Source organism: Colius striatus, chromosome Z, assembly GCF_028858725.1.
Source record: "Colius striatus isolate bColStr4 chromosome Z, bColStr4.1.hap1, whole genome shotgun sequence".
Taxonomy (NCBI): Eukaryota; Metazoa; Chordata; class Aves; order Coliiformes; family Coliidae; genus Colius; species Colius striatus.
Window position 1 is genome coordinate 13,636,651 of NC_084790.1, and position 15,020 is coordinate 13,651,670.

Sequence of the window (15,020 nt, forward strand, 5' to 3'; positions counted from 1 at the left end):
ATGCCTCATTAAAAGCAATGTGCTTGTAGGAAATGAAGTGTGATAAACGTGTATTTCTGAGCTATGATATTAAACATTCATCATTCCTGTTTTAAGCACATGAACAAGAGAACATGTCAGTACATGTTGTCATCACAGACCTTAAAATATCTGATGATCATCATGACTGACTGATTGCATGAATTTCTCTGCCATAGTGTGCAACAGAGGAAGGTTCAAGTCACTTCCAGGAGAAGCAGAGATCATACTAGTCAAGCAGATTTCTTTTCACTTTGCTCTTCCCCCTGGAAAGTGAAATAACTCATAAGTGACAATCAGCTTGGGAAGCTCTTACAAACCCCTTAGACTTTTGTGCCATCTCCTCAGCTTGCACGGCTCCTGCTACAAGCTTTGATGAGTGTCACCTCATCTGTCAATCTGATCCATTTATTCTTCTTTGACTGCATAAACTATCAGCCTCAAGACCCCCATCCTTCATTGTCAGACAACAATGCTGAGCTAAACTTTCTCTGCAAAAAGCACTACATGTTTTGGAGTTTCCTGTGTTATCCTCCAAAGTTGGATCCAAATCCTGGCACTTAAATTTAGATTAACTGTCTCACGTTTTATATATTTACTGTTTCCTGAGTTATTAATATAATAGAACTTCCCCATTTAAAGTCACCCCACACACACTGAAAAAGCACAACAAAGACCTCTTAAAATGGCCCATTTCCTGTTGGTGTAACTGCATCTTCTCTGTTTGATTTCCTCAGTTTGCATAAAATGATTAATTATGTGTGTACATATTAGAGAAGGTACATACACATTGCTTTTCCTCTTTGCTAATTTTTCATTGGTAACCAAGATATAAACTACCATAAAGTAAATACATTAATGTTAAGCACCAGGAACAGGATCTCCCAGGTCCAACCCACACTTACAATGACCAACTCCAAACGGTCTTTTCATCTCTGGCTCTTTCTCAGCTGTCAAACTTGGACACGTTAGCATGACACTGACTTCATTTTCAGTAACTCTCGTCCAAGAATTTTGAAACATTTTAGAAACATAGCGGTTTAACTCTTGCCACATCCCTGTGAAGTCTTTATCCTTTGTGCAGCTGAGTAGAGAGAATGCTCACCTTCCTCCTTTCCAAGACATTCCAGTTTTAATGGGTTGGTGCAGCCAGAAAATATGAACCCCAGCTGGACTGGATCACTGCAGTTGGACTGGTTCTGACATACTCAACATATTCCTTCTGAAGGAAACAACTGCACACAAACAGCATTTATATGTACTTTGCAACTGCCACATGTCATGGTCTAATTAATCTTAGATAGATGTTAACGAGTAGCAAGAGTTTACTTCTAACATCCAGAGGAATCCTCAGCAATGACTGGCAACCAGCATTATGGGATATTATTTGATTGTAAATGCAGACAAGAATGTTTTTTTCCAAACTCTTCCTCTATTCTTCTTCAATTGGTCTTTTTTTCCTGCATCCCCTCAGCCAGCAGCATCTTTGCCCCTTGAGCTGTTTCCTCTCTCTCATGCAAGAACTGGTCAAGTGGCAAAAATTAGAGGCAACCAGCATCTCCCTGCTCAGTGGAAACTCTTGCAATCAGTAGTTAGAGATTACACTTATTCTCCAGTGCTGGAAGATCTGGGCTTGTCATATGTGATGATGTTTCTGGATGAGTACCACAGTAAGGCCAAGGTCAGAGAAATAACTTCATTAGGTATTACACTGTAATGAGGCACTAAATGTATGGAGACAATGGATACTGTGAGGCACCGTGATCTTATACATCTAAGAGAGAAGGCTTGAACAAAGCAGGAATGATGCAGTAAAAAACTCTTCTCTTTCAAAGTACTAGGCAAGTTAGTAAAGGTGAGTCCAAAGACTGGGAGAAAGGAAGACCATACCCACACTGATTTGTTTGCACTGCTGAGATATAAAGCTTATGTACTGAGCAAAGTAAACTGCATATCAGTTAATAAAAAATGTTTTGTTTTAAACCTGTTAATTTTTCGGTCCAGGCACTGTCATTATTATTTCAGTGGCTGTGTTGTAAAAAACCAAAGAAACAGATAGATGGTAATGGCTGTCTAAAGAAAAATATTTGTTGTCCCACTCCTCTAGTTCTATCAGGAATAATCCTGTCCTATTAAATCAAAAGAAGATAAGCTTGTTATCCATCTTCTTCAGGTTCATAAACAAAAATCATTACAGAAAAGGCAGACTACTGCTGGCTTTTCTCAAAAAAAAAAAAAAAATAGACTTCTTATCCCTCTGTAGAAAAATGTGTGTGTTGTACAGATATTTACACAGATTTCATATGTATATATGTAACTACATAAAAAGAATGGAAATGTCGTTTACCCCCTAGTACAATAGGAATTTTTACAGAAACCTCCTATAAAGAGAGCTGTGCAGAGATATTCTTCCAGGGCCAATAACTCAAATATCTTAGATTCAGATAGTAAATGGAACTGGTAATATGAAAATCCTGATTCTTCTTATAGGCCAATTTTATACCATTTTAATTCAAATAATATTAGTGTAACTGTTTCACATCACAAAAACTGATGAGAAGAAAACAGATTATGTCCATTTCATTGGACTGCAAAGCAAAGCACAGTCTTAATGGTTGTAGCAACTATTTTTACAATTATATGAGGTTCAGCTGCAAAGTAGCACGACAATGCAGACTGAAAGAAACTATTCTTAGGTTGATGTGTCAGTTTTTGAAGATCTTTGCCACACTTGCATGCTACTAGACAGAAAATATGTCTTTCTACCTGAAATCTTAGATGACAGTCAATTAAAACAATACTATTTCTAGAAGCAAACTAAGGTTTTATCTCTCAGCTAGACTCAAGATTATAGTCCCAGGATGATGCAGTCCAGAATAAAACCTTTGCCTCATGACTTATTAAGCATCACATGTTAAAACTCTGCCTTCCAGATCGTGAAGAATGGCAGTTTTTGTCTTTCTATAAATTTCAAATTGTTAGTAAAAATGAACTGTAAGCATAATCAAGGAAATTACAGCTCACATGTTCAAATTAGGACAAATAAAAAATTGCTGATGAAACGTGAATTGTTCCTGACATTTGTGAATCTTCAAAAGCCATTAGATCTTGCTTTGAGACATGTCTCATCTTTACAAGTGTTAAAGTGCTTTTTAAAGTAGTAATCACAGATGCTCTACACATTTAATAAATTGATCTCTCCCAAGTTTTAATTTATGCTTTGTTAAGTAGTGTTTCCAGCTTATGAAGTTCTCAGTCTAAATATCTCTACAGATTTGACTGGTTCCAAGTCAGCAGATCTTTCTCACTCCTTGTAGCATACTTCTGCTTTTCATCCTCTTAACGGATACATCATTGCAGGGTTGGGCTTGCAATGCAAAGCACAGACATGTCATTCCTGTTACTGATGCACAAACTATATGAATATATATAATTTTTGGATTTTAAAACAGGTGGGTCTGCCTGAGGAGAAAAAAATACTCGTTCTTCTTTGTCTGAACCTTCAGAGAGAGACAAAATGTAAACTGTAGATGAATAAGATGACAAAACTTATATCAGATACTTTATGTATTTTAAGATAGGTTATCATTTTCCCCTCTTTCATGATCTGCACAGATTGCATAATTACAATAGACAACTTTTCAATGAAAAAAAATTAATACAGTCTTGGTACAAAATTAGGGTAGTAAATTGCAATCAGATTTTGTTAAATGATGACCTGGAACAATGCATAGAGTAAAAAGCATTTTCAGGTAAATTCAGAGCTGACAAGGCTACAGGCATCTGGCAGGAAGAGTCCTTGACTTCTGCATCTTTCATGATGCATATGGTAATAGTCTATAAAACCTGTCAGTTTGCAGAAATCAGTTTCTCACAAATGACTTGGACAATGGTCTTGTCCAACCAAAAGAGGGAATAAACGCAAAAACCTTAATTTTAATTTTAAAAACCTCCAAAACCAAACAACAAAAAAAAACACCAGCACCACAAAATGAACTAACTAAAAACAATAGAACCCAATCCTGGTTAGAAGTAGGGTGAGACACTCTACTCCTAATTTTTAAGTTTTTATCTTTCTTTGTGTTTTTCCCCAACAGATTACAGCTGCATGCAAGCAGCCAAGACGCTAAGCCTTCCTCTGGACTACTGGGATATCAACAGGAGGAGGAAAAAAATGTTGCACAAATACTAGGAGAGGGACAGTAGTCCTCCTGCTCACTTGCTTAATAGGCATCAGCTCAGAAGCCATTGTCTCTAAATGCCTCCCTTTCCCCAAACCTTTCCCAAACCATTGCCAGGTCATAAAGTTCCAGATAAAGTCTAGACCAAGCCCAACTTGTCCAACCTTGTCTTCTATGCAGTCAAGCCATTTATTTGACAACCTCCAGACCTCTCAGGTTCATCTCAGCAGAAAACTAGCAGCAATTTTCAATTTTTATCTTCCAACAAGATCTTGTCTTCATTATTTCTTGCTTTGCCAAGTGTAAATCGGGAGTAAACGTCATGGAATGGAATTATATGAGTATTAAATCAAAAGAAAAGAGGAAGGAAGGAAGTTTATTAAACAACAAATAGATGTTCTCAGGTTTTCTTAAGATTGTTACAGTTACAGGTATGAAGAAAGAAGGCTTAACCAACATTAATACATCTTGTTTTGTTACACATAAAAAATTACCCCTTTTCTTTTTCTCTTTTTTAGAGTACATTTGCAGAACTGTTATTGTAGAATACCATTTCTGTTACTACCTTATTTTCTAGCCTCAGACAATATATTTTTTTCTCCCCTTCAAAACAGAAAAAAAAATCTATTCCAGAGTTTGCAGTAAAATGGGAGTATTTTGCAGTCTTTTGCTGAGCCTTAAACTAGCTCCCACCTGCACTGCTGTATAGCACAGTTATCCTTCATGTTGACTTGTAAACTATCTTTTCAAAAATAGAGAGAAGGAAAAAGTATTTGCAAGCCTCTAACAACATAACAAAAATTAATCCTAATAATCAGACACTGAGTTCAGCCTGCCTCAGGGGAAAAGATGGAGAATGTAGCATAGTCAGTGGCTGTAGGTGCCTCCTCCAAAATGAGTCCCAGAAGGAGCTTATTTAATGGCCCTGTTCAGCTGAATGAAACCCGTTCCACTCAGGTTTTCCTGAACTCATTCCAGAATACAGTCCTCAAAAAATGGACTAGGTCTCACACACAGTCATGGAGGGAAAATTACTAATAGTGCCATGTTCAAAGCCAAAGGACAGTAAGAAGGGTCAGGTGATACTGAGACGTTTCATGAGAACCTGCCTCCAGATATATGTGAGGACCAGAAACCCACTAGTTTCAACCCTCAACTTTTTGAATGGGTCTCAAAACCTTTCAATGATGAAACTGAACATATTTTATACTTCACTCCTGTAAACAGAGCAGGTGACCTCCCATGAACATTGCTGTCTTCCAGATGACCAATCCCTGTGGTGCCCAGTTAAGTGAGGTTTATCCTCAGAATAGTTTCTCCAGAAACAGTGCAGCATTTCATTTGCGAAATCCATAGTGTTGGGACAAGACAGGAAAATACGAAAATGAAAAATATCCAGACTCCCACAGTTCTCAGATTTTCAGGATGGAGTTTCAGCTGTCAAATACTGACAGCCAGATGGGTCCTGCAGTCCATTTGCCTAAGGTCTGTCTCTCTTCATTCAGTTTGCATTTGTTTTTACCACATTGGAAGGCTAGTAAAAATTTTAAAGTATCCTAGTCAAGATTATCTATTTTAGATAGCCCAAACAGTTTCCTAAACTGTAATTTATACTTTGACGTATACCTTGATAGTGAAAACTGAACCTTGGAATATCCTATCCTACCATCCTATCCCAGAGACTAACTTATTTTAGTTTAGTGTTAGTGAATACCACACTATTAAACAAAAAAAGTTCTTTTTAAGTCACCTCTGCAGTTCTTTTTCAAGTCGGCATAAAAAACTTCACATTCTTTTGTTTTTCCTGTATTTCTATGATTGCCTTTCCCAATAACCTTGAGGTGCTGTGCAGATGTGAATGAATTAGTCTTCACAAACCTGTTTGAAATACAAATACTGTCTTTTTAAAGATAAGGTTGGTTTTATTAAACCAGAATTTCCCATTTGCATTTAAAATCTTTTCTCATCCATAAAAACAAAGGTAAAGGAAAATGTCACTTTTGTATTGGAGAGAGAACATATGCAGAGAAAAGGATTATCTTTGTTTACGACGTGTTGTTGAATTCTCCACTTTTAGTTGAAAATTTTTCTAAGCACACTGCCAAAACTTTATGGTGTTCTCTCTGACATGATGCAGATGGACACTGTAACATGGAAAAGAAAGTGTAGGAAGTGACATTCATCACTGAAAAGGTCATATTAGAAGTAAATTGGTCTCACTAAAATGAAACCAAACTAAAATACAAGCTGTCTTGTAATCAAGCTTTTTTCAGTGCCTTTTCCTTGATTTCTGAATCCATTTACTCCACTAGGATGGAATTACTCTGTGATTACCAACCACAGTCACATTTATTCATGTATTATTTTCTGCATAAAAGTTTTCATCACCAATCATTATTGTGGAAGTTTAAATCTAAGTTGTGACTTCCTGAGTTCACCAGACTTTCTCGGAAAAAAAAATAAAGTGTAAGCAACTAGAAGCCACTTCCTATGTATAGAGGTGGACAAATAATTGGGAGGCTTTTGATGTGGAGGAGCAAAATTTAATTGTAAGGTCAACTTGATAATTTAAATTTGACTATAAATGAAGTGTTTGGTTTTCCAGGATGTTCAGCTGTTTCTATGTTCTCTTTACTTCTGCTCTTAAATATAATGCTGGGTCATAAAGGTGCCCAGTCTAAAAGTAAACATGTAAGAGGTTTTATTTCAAAAAACAAAACCAAACAAACAAATAAAAAATCAGAAAAAAACTTCTTGGCTCCTCTGAAAAAGATGAAAATTGTTTTGAAAAATGTCATAGTAAGTTCTTGAAGATTTTCATTTTTTTTCCTCTATTCTTCTAAGTTGAAGCCATTTACCATTTTTCCCCTGCAGTAAATTCTGCAGCAAATTTTCTTCTTTTCTTTAGAACAGAAAAAACATTGCCCACCTTGCACTTCAGTAATGCTGAAGACGGGTTTAAAAGAGAATGAGCCTGATCCTTCTGTCATTGTACTCAACAGACAAGTAGGATGACTTAGGGTTAACCCACAGAAAGCAAAGGTTTTTTGGGGGTTTTTTTGCCACCTATCTCAAGTCAAAGTCTTTAGTCTCTACATATAACTTACCAGAAGTTTTTTATATTATTAGAAAAATAACAGCATTCAGTGTTGTGTTTACACAAGTCTACATTCTGAATAAGTCAAAGAAAATATTAATACTCATATCAATTAACTTTTAATGATTATTTAACAAATTCCAGGAATTATTTGTTCTCTTCACTCAGTGCAGGCTGGGAGCTGTTGACTTTCCTTTGAGGCATACTTTATCCCTCATTTACTAAGCTCCCTTTTAAAAGTACTTTACACAACATATGTTCAACTTCACCAGTGGCTTTGAGTTTTGGGAAATTAGAACTACTTAGCTAAACTAGGACCAGACAAAAGAAATAGCCACAAGAACCTTTGGACATAAGCTTAAATAGCAAATCCAGTGTTCCTTTTGTCCATTTCCAAATGTAGTAATTTAGTCTTAAGTAATTGCCCTTCCTAGCAAAGAAGGAAGCACTAACAGAAAAGTGAAAGATCTTTAGCTTTCAGACAGAGAAACAATAATTGACACACTACAAAGTGAACCATGAATGCAATGCAGACTTAGCAAACCAGTAGTGTTCAATATCTTCATTAATAACCTTGATGAAGCAACAGAGGGCACTATCAGCAAGTTTGCTGATGATACTAAACTGGGGGGAGTGGCTGACACACCAGAAGGCTGTGCTGCCGTTCAACGAGACCTGGACAGACTGAAGAGCTAGATGGGGAGAAATCTAATGAAATTCAACACAGGCAAATGTAGAGCCTTGTATCTGGGAAAGAGTAACCCCATGTACCAGTACAAGTTGGGGAATGAGCTCTTAGAGAAGTTATACGGGGAAAAGGACATGGGGATCTTGGTGAGCAGCAGGATGAGTATGAGGTAGCAATGTGTCCTCATGATCAAGAAGGTCAATGGCATCCTGGGGTGTATTAGAAGGGCTGCGGGCAGTAGGTCAAGAGAGGTTCTCTTCCCTCTCTACTTTGTCCTCATGAGCCTGCATCTAGAATGTTGTGTCCAGTTCTGGGCCCCAAAGTTCAAGAAGGACAGGGAGCTGCTGGAGAGAGTTCAGTGCAGGGCCACCAAGATGATGAAGGGAGTACAGCATCTCCCTTATGATGAAAGGCTGAGGGAAGTGAGGCTCTTTATCTTGGAGGAGATTGAGGTGTGACCTCATTAATGTTTACAAATACATAAAGGGTGGGTGTTAGGAGGATGGAGCCAGGAGGATGGAGTATAAGCTGAAACACAAGAGGTTCCAAAGAAACACGAGGAAGAATTTCTTCACTGTGAGGATGATGAAGCACTGGAACAGGCTGCCCAGATGGGTTGTAGAGTTTCCTTCTCTGGAGACATTCAAAATCCACCTGGGTGAGTTCCTTTGTGACCTACTCTAGGTGGTCCTTCTCTGACAGGGGTGTTGGACTAGATGATCTTTCAAGGTCCCTTCCAATCCTTAAGATTCTGTGATTCTGTGCAATCCACAGTATTGTAAATTATCTAGGTTACCAGTTAATGGAGGCCCTATAGAAAGAGCTATTAGGTATGACAGTGCAAGGACAGAAAGCTCATTGTAATGACAGAAAGGAAAGGTGGCTCTTCAGTAAAGAATGCATGCTTTTTTTCTTGTGCTCACTACCTTTTTGAAAGATATTTTTGCATTCTAGCTGTTCATTTAATAGAAGAATTACAAAGGTTAAAAGACTAATTATAAAAATATCTACAATTATACTATTTGAAATCATCAAAATATGTTACAGTATAGGGGAAAAAACCTAAATATAAGTAACTTGCAAAAGCTTGTACGATGCCATCAGAGACTGAAGAGACTGTTTTCAGACAGCTGTTTGGGATACCACTTTATTGCAAACAAAACATTGTCCACAGAAGTGGAGCGGAAAGAAAACATGAACAGTTCAGTCTGGAACTTTTAGATAAAAAGAGGCTTGTGAAGAAAGGGATTGACCATAGTCCATCAAATTTATGGACTCTTCTCAGTATTACTGAAGAAAGACACTCAGTGTACAATACCTGCAACCACATGTGTCAGAGTACTGCAGGTAAACATGACTTGCTTTTAAAAACACAGATATATCTCAAGTGGCATTGGTAATGTTATTTGATTTTAAATATTCCTACAGGTGAAGAAATTTGTTATGAACAATTTATCCTTAATTCACTTTCGATACAAGAGGAAAATACAAAACCATAAAATAACTTCAAATTAGTAGTATCTCGTTATGCAGCCATCTAGAATTCAGCACATAGAGCACCAGCTAAATGCGTTTTCTTTTCTCACCATTCCCCCTCAACCTGTGTGCTGACCTATCACTACAGATCCTGTCTAGCTCTTGATTGTTCCTTAACTATTAAATCACAGGATTTTTTAAAAAATGTTTCTGCTTTGTGAGCATTCATCTTCAACTTTTGCCTTTTTTGTAGGTCATTGTTCTTCTCAAGATGATAAAAATTAAATCCAGGTCAAGAACATTTCACTTGACTTACTTCTTGGGGTGTTCTTTACCTTCAGTTTTGCCCCAAATCACCTCTAGAATCTAGTCATCTCTAGAATATTGTCAGAAGTTTCCACACCTCCGCTAAAGACTTTCCCATAGTTGGCCAAGTACTCAGCTCCGCTTACAGTGACTGCAACATGGTCTATCTCAGACTTCATAAAACTGATAATGTGGCCTGAGTTGTTCCTTTTGTCTCCAGGACGATTATTCCTGTTTTCAACTAGCTTCAAAACTGACAAGATGCTGCCTTCAATGTCTTGTGCATAATGAAGATTGCACAGCAGTGAACAGTTAATCAGGGCCAAGTCCTCTATTTGACTTGTAAATGCCTCTGGCAATCTTCCAAACTCAGTGCAATTACTACAGATTTACAACACTTTAATGTGAGAGGTACAGTTGGTCTAGTAAATCCAGTAACACATAAATGCTAAAAAATCACAAAATTGTCACCATTTAAGTAAGTTATGCTAACTTCAGGGCTTCTAGCTGTGCTGAGAGAAACGTGGAGATTGATATTTAACATCTACCAATTTAGGGGTTGTATGTTAGCTCCTTTTAACATCAATGACTTACCAATGGAAACATAAGAAATTGTTGTCATACCCGGTACAACAAAGTAAGTTTTTGTGCCCTCTGGTTATGTTCTATTCCTATAAAATTTCTTCCATAGAGTGGTTGATATGTGACCTCTTTCTGCTTAGGAAGGAAATTCTGTCATCAGACTTTTACCTTGACTTAACAGATTTCAACAGTACAGTGTGTTCCTATCCAAAGCAAAGTTTGACCCTCACAATTTGCACTGTTTCTTTCTGCAATTTGGAGGCAGCATTGACGCTGTCAATAAAAGAAGGAAAGAAAGTAGGAAAGGAAAAAAAAAAAGGTAAAATGTAAAAATAATGTCAGGCTTTGCCAGAAAAATTAGCAGATTAGAGTATGCAACAGCTTGGATATGCTACGTGTTAGAACTGTGAACAGGAATCACTAAAAATTAAAAAGCTTCGAGAGTTATGTGGGGAGGTTGGGGCAGCAAGACTAATGGACTTAATAAAAATACTTAGCAAAATGTGTATTGTACTGAGCGACATGCCACCATGGGAAGACTGCTTCTAGCAGTTGACATAGACTTCTTCATGAAAGCTTTCATACACTAGTATTTCACAATGTACATGCAGAGGTAGTACACCTTCCTCATCCTGGGAACTCAAGTGAAAATTGATATCCCCAGAAATATCACAGAATCAGAATCACAGAATTTTAAGGACTGGAACGGACCTCAAAAGATCATCCAGTTCAACTCCCCTGTCAGAGAAGGAACACCTAGAGTAGGTCACAAAGGAACTTACCCAGGTGGATTTTGAATGTCTCCAGAGAAGGAAACTCTACAACCCATCCGGGCATCCTGTTCCAGTGCTTTATCACCCTCACAGTGAAGAAATTCTTCCTCGTGTTTCTTTGGAACCTCTTATGTTTCAGCTTATACTCATTGCTCCTTTTCCTATTACTGCACATCATTGAGAACAGCCTGGTTCCATCCTCCTGACACCTGCCCTTTACATATTTGTGAAGGGTAATGAGGTCACACCTCACTCTCTCCCAAGCTGAAGAACCCTAGCTCTCTCAGCCTTTCATCATAAGGGACGTGCTCCACTCAAATAACACTTTGACTTTGTACATTACATGTAATTCAGGGTGTGAAGTGCAGTGACTTGGATTACCTACTTTAACAGTAATCAACTTTAAAGAGAAATTCTTCAGTATCTTATGCAAATTAAAAGCCTCACCTATGGCAGGTGAGATGCAAAGCATTACTAAGGCTTTCATCTGAATTACTCTCTCAGTTCTTGCTCTTTTTCATCACAGATATAAATGAGTACAATCAACGTCCCTTTATGAACTACTTACTCTAGGAAAGAGCAAAAAGGCTTTTTTTCAGCTGAAGGCTAAATTCTTCATCAGTGCTGTTCTCGTTGGGAAAGAGCAGTAAAAAGAAAATAAAGTATCTGATGCTAGTGCTGTCTTTTTTTTCTAGCACACTTCTTGGAAAAAAACCAGGCATAACTCACCTATTAGCCGTTTCAAGGGCTGGTAAAATTATATGGCTGTTGTGCTCTTTAAACTACTGCTTTTAGAGTCCTCCATTCAGGAAACCTCAGCAACATTGCAAATCTGTGGTAATTAAGGATAAGTCTTTCCAGCAGAGGGCAAAAGCAGGAAGAGAATAAAGCATGGGCTTGGAAGTATGAGAACTAACAAAGGCATGCTGTCAGAACTACATGGTCACTACCTACCTGATTTTTAACATGCAGCCGCTTAGGTATCCCTCCAGAGCTGAGGGTGATGAAGTCACAGCAGGATCATACTAGAATACAGAATCCCAAGACTGGAACAGCAACAACAGTGGCGAAATTTACCTCTCACCCAGCAAACTAGTCTTTGGCTACTGCCACAGCACACACATCCACCACATGGACACACATCGAGCCATGCAACTTGTCCTCAGAGTCAGAGAACAGGCCTTGGCAAACCTGATTTACTGTTAAAGGCACAACTGTCTTCTTTTTCCTACTAGTTAGTAACGTGCTATTGTTGATACAATTATGTCTCTTATCACATTGTTTTTTCATCAAATACAATCCTAATATTATCGTTTAATAATGTCAGTTCATAATTTTATTGAGATTTCATATTTTTTCCTTGTAAATTTTACAAATTATTTGTTTGTGGTAGTCCTAGTTGATTTTTGGTTACCCTTGACAACAGCTAAAAAAACTCCGTTTCCAAATTTTGCAGAATTTTCAGTTCAGAGAAGACCAAGTGATGTTCTGAAAAACAGAGAGACCGTTTGGCAAGATCTGTAAAAATAAGAGTTAGCAACCAACTGCCAGCAACAGAAGGGATCTTTTCAGTAAACATTTTCAATATATTCAGAAATTGACAAGCCAAAAAGAGAGGAAAAGTGCAGTCAGAGTTGTAATGCCCTGTAGAATAACAGTTTGATTGCTATTTACAGAACAAGAGACATGTGTCTGAAGCTTTGTTACAGAGCCACTAAAGTTCATTGCTTTTCTCTCTCGGACTTCACTTACTTTTACACTTTGTGATTACATTTACATGTTCATATACCAACAACCTGATAGCAAACACAGAGTTTTTTCAGACAGCAACTGCTACAGCATTTTGTTAATACTCCCTCATAGCTTACTAAACCTACCAGATTGTATACTTAGTAGAATATACAGTACGCCAGATACGGAGTATTGCTACATGCAGTTATCAAACCTCAGGCCACATTTTAATCACAACTGCAACAGCAATTGCTTTAGAGGAGAGAAAAATTGCAATTTTCAAGCTAAAGTAGCTCATTTTTCTCATTGATATCTTTAGGCTTTTAAACCAAGAATGATGTCAGTGCAGTCACTAAATTACCAAATGAGAGAAATTTTCAAAACTCAGCAAGAGGCCTTTGGGAAAGGGATTTGATTGCCAAATTAAAATGTCCAATCCTGCTCTCTCAGACACAAAGAAAGCAGGATGCTTCATCTAACTAGTTAAAATGCTTCCAAAGGAGAATTACTCAAAAAGAAAAATCAAAATACAGTAACATTAGCTTCTGACATCTATTCCCATCTCCACTCAAAGAAGGCATTTACAATCCTATTTGGAGTAATAATTTAATTAGTGTGTCTTTCAAAACCAACAGAATAACATTTTTTTAGCTCTTAAAAGAACCCACAATCCATCTAAAATTACAGCTTGTCCAGCAAGAAATAATCTGAGACTACTGAGCTGCAGTAAAAAAAGTCCAAAGCTCATGTTAAAATCAATAAGGGAGGGGCAATGCTGCTCCTAAAATATGAGAATGTACAGTCCAGAGATGACAGACCCTGTACTTTGGGGGTTACAAAATATCAACAGAGTTCAGTTATGATCCCATTTTATGTTGTTTCTATTTCATTTTTACCTCCTAAGTCATTTAAGATATAACAACGACTGCCTTTAAGGAGCTGCAATACATGTCAGTAGGTTAACTCTTCAAAAAAAGAAAAAAAATCCAGCTCCTCTGATAAAAGGAAAGGTCAAATAAATGAAAATTATGGCATATGTGTGAAAAATCAGCTAAATTAATCTGTAGTGTAACAATAGTCTACTTCTCTAACATTACCACATTAAAACATAACAAGTAAAATGTGTTCTCACTTCACTGACTTACCTTCGATTTCACAGCACTTCAGACATTAGGGGAAGGGGAAAAAAAAGTCCAGCACTCTTGTTTTCGTGATCATATACATCACTTTCACTAAAGATGAATGTAACCATGTTTTGTGTTTTGAAGATAAATTTAGTAAAGAACATGGGAACTGGAGTGTAAGCCCAAGTGAGTATCCCCAAATTGGCACACCAGTTCTTGGAAAAGCGCTGATCTGGACCCAGACTCAATGCTTAGAGCAGCTCACTTCCCCAGGAGAAGTGATATTCCATTCCTGACAGTCCCTCTCTCTAGCTCAGGCACAGAGACACTCTGGAGGCAAACAAAAACCATAGCTGCAAATGCAGGGTAACTGCAAACACAGTAAGACATGTTCTTATTCACAGAGCAACTGAATCCAAAAAGTTTGAGTCCTGCAATTCAGTTAGAAACACTTATGCTTATCTAAATGAACTTCAGTACATTGTAATATTGCTATAAAACCCTTAAAAAAAATAAAGGTAAGCCCCTAAGTGTAGACCAACACTTTATCTAATCAGCTGCTAATGCCTTTGCTACTCGACAGGGTTAATCAGACATACGTAAAACTATTTCCTGGTACTTTGGAAAGCTTCTCCAGTGATGATTCCAACAATATAAAAGGTTTCAATTTTGCAGAGTTTATATTGGCCTGAAGTGTACTGAAGGTTTAGTTTATCACACCCTGTGGGACACATTCACTTAAAATCTTTTTTTTAAGACAGCTTAGTGCAAATCTAGCAACCCAATCTGCCTCTCATCTATGAACACTGAAACAGTAATTAAGAAATAAGCAATGAAGTAGGAATAAAAACTTATATCAAGTAAAAACAGCACAAGTATTTATTTTGTGGATGCTTTAGAGGGAGTTTTCTGATCAGAATTAGACAGCTATAAGCATTGCTAATTCCAAGAAATACTGTACTAAAGCCATTGCCTTGTGAAAATACAACCAAGAACAGTATTACTCAGGTCCAGTATCAAAATCATGAAGTGCAGCAGACAAAG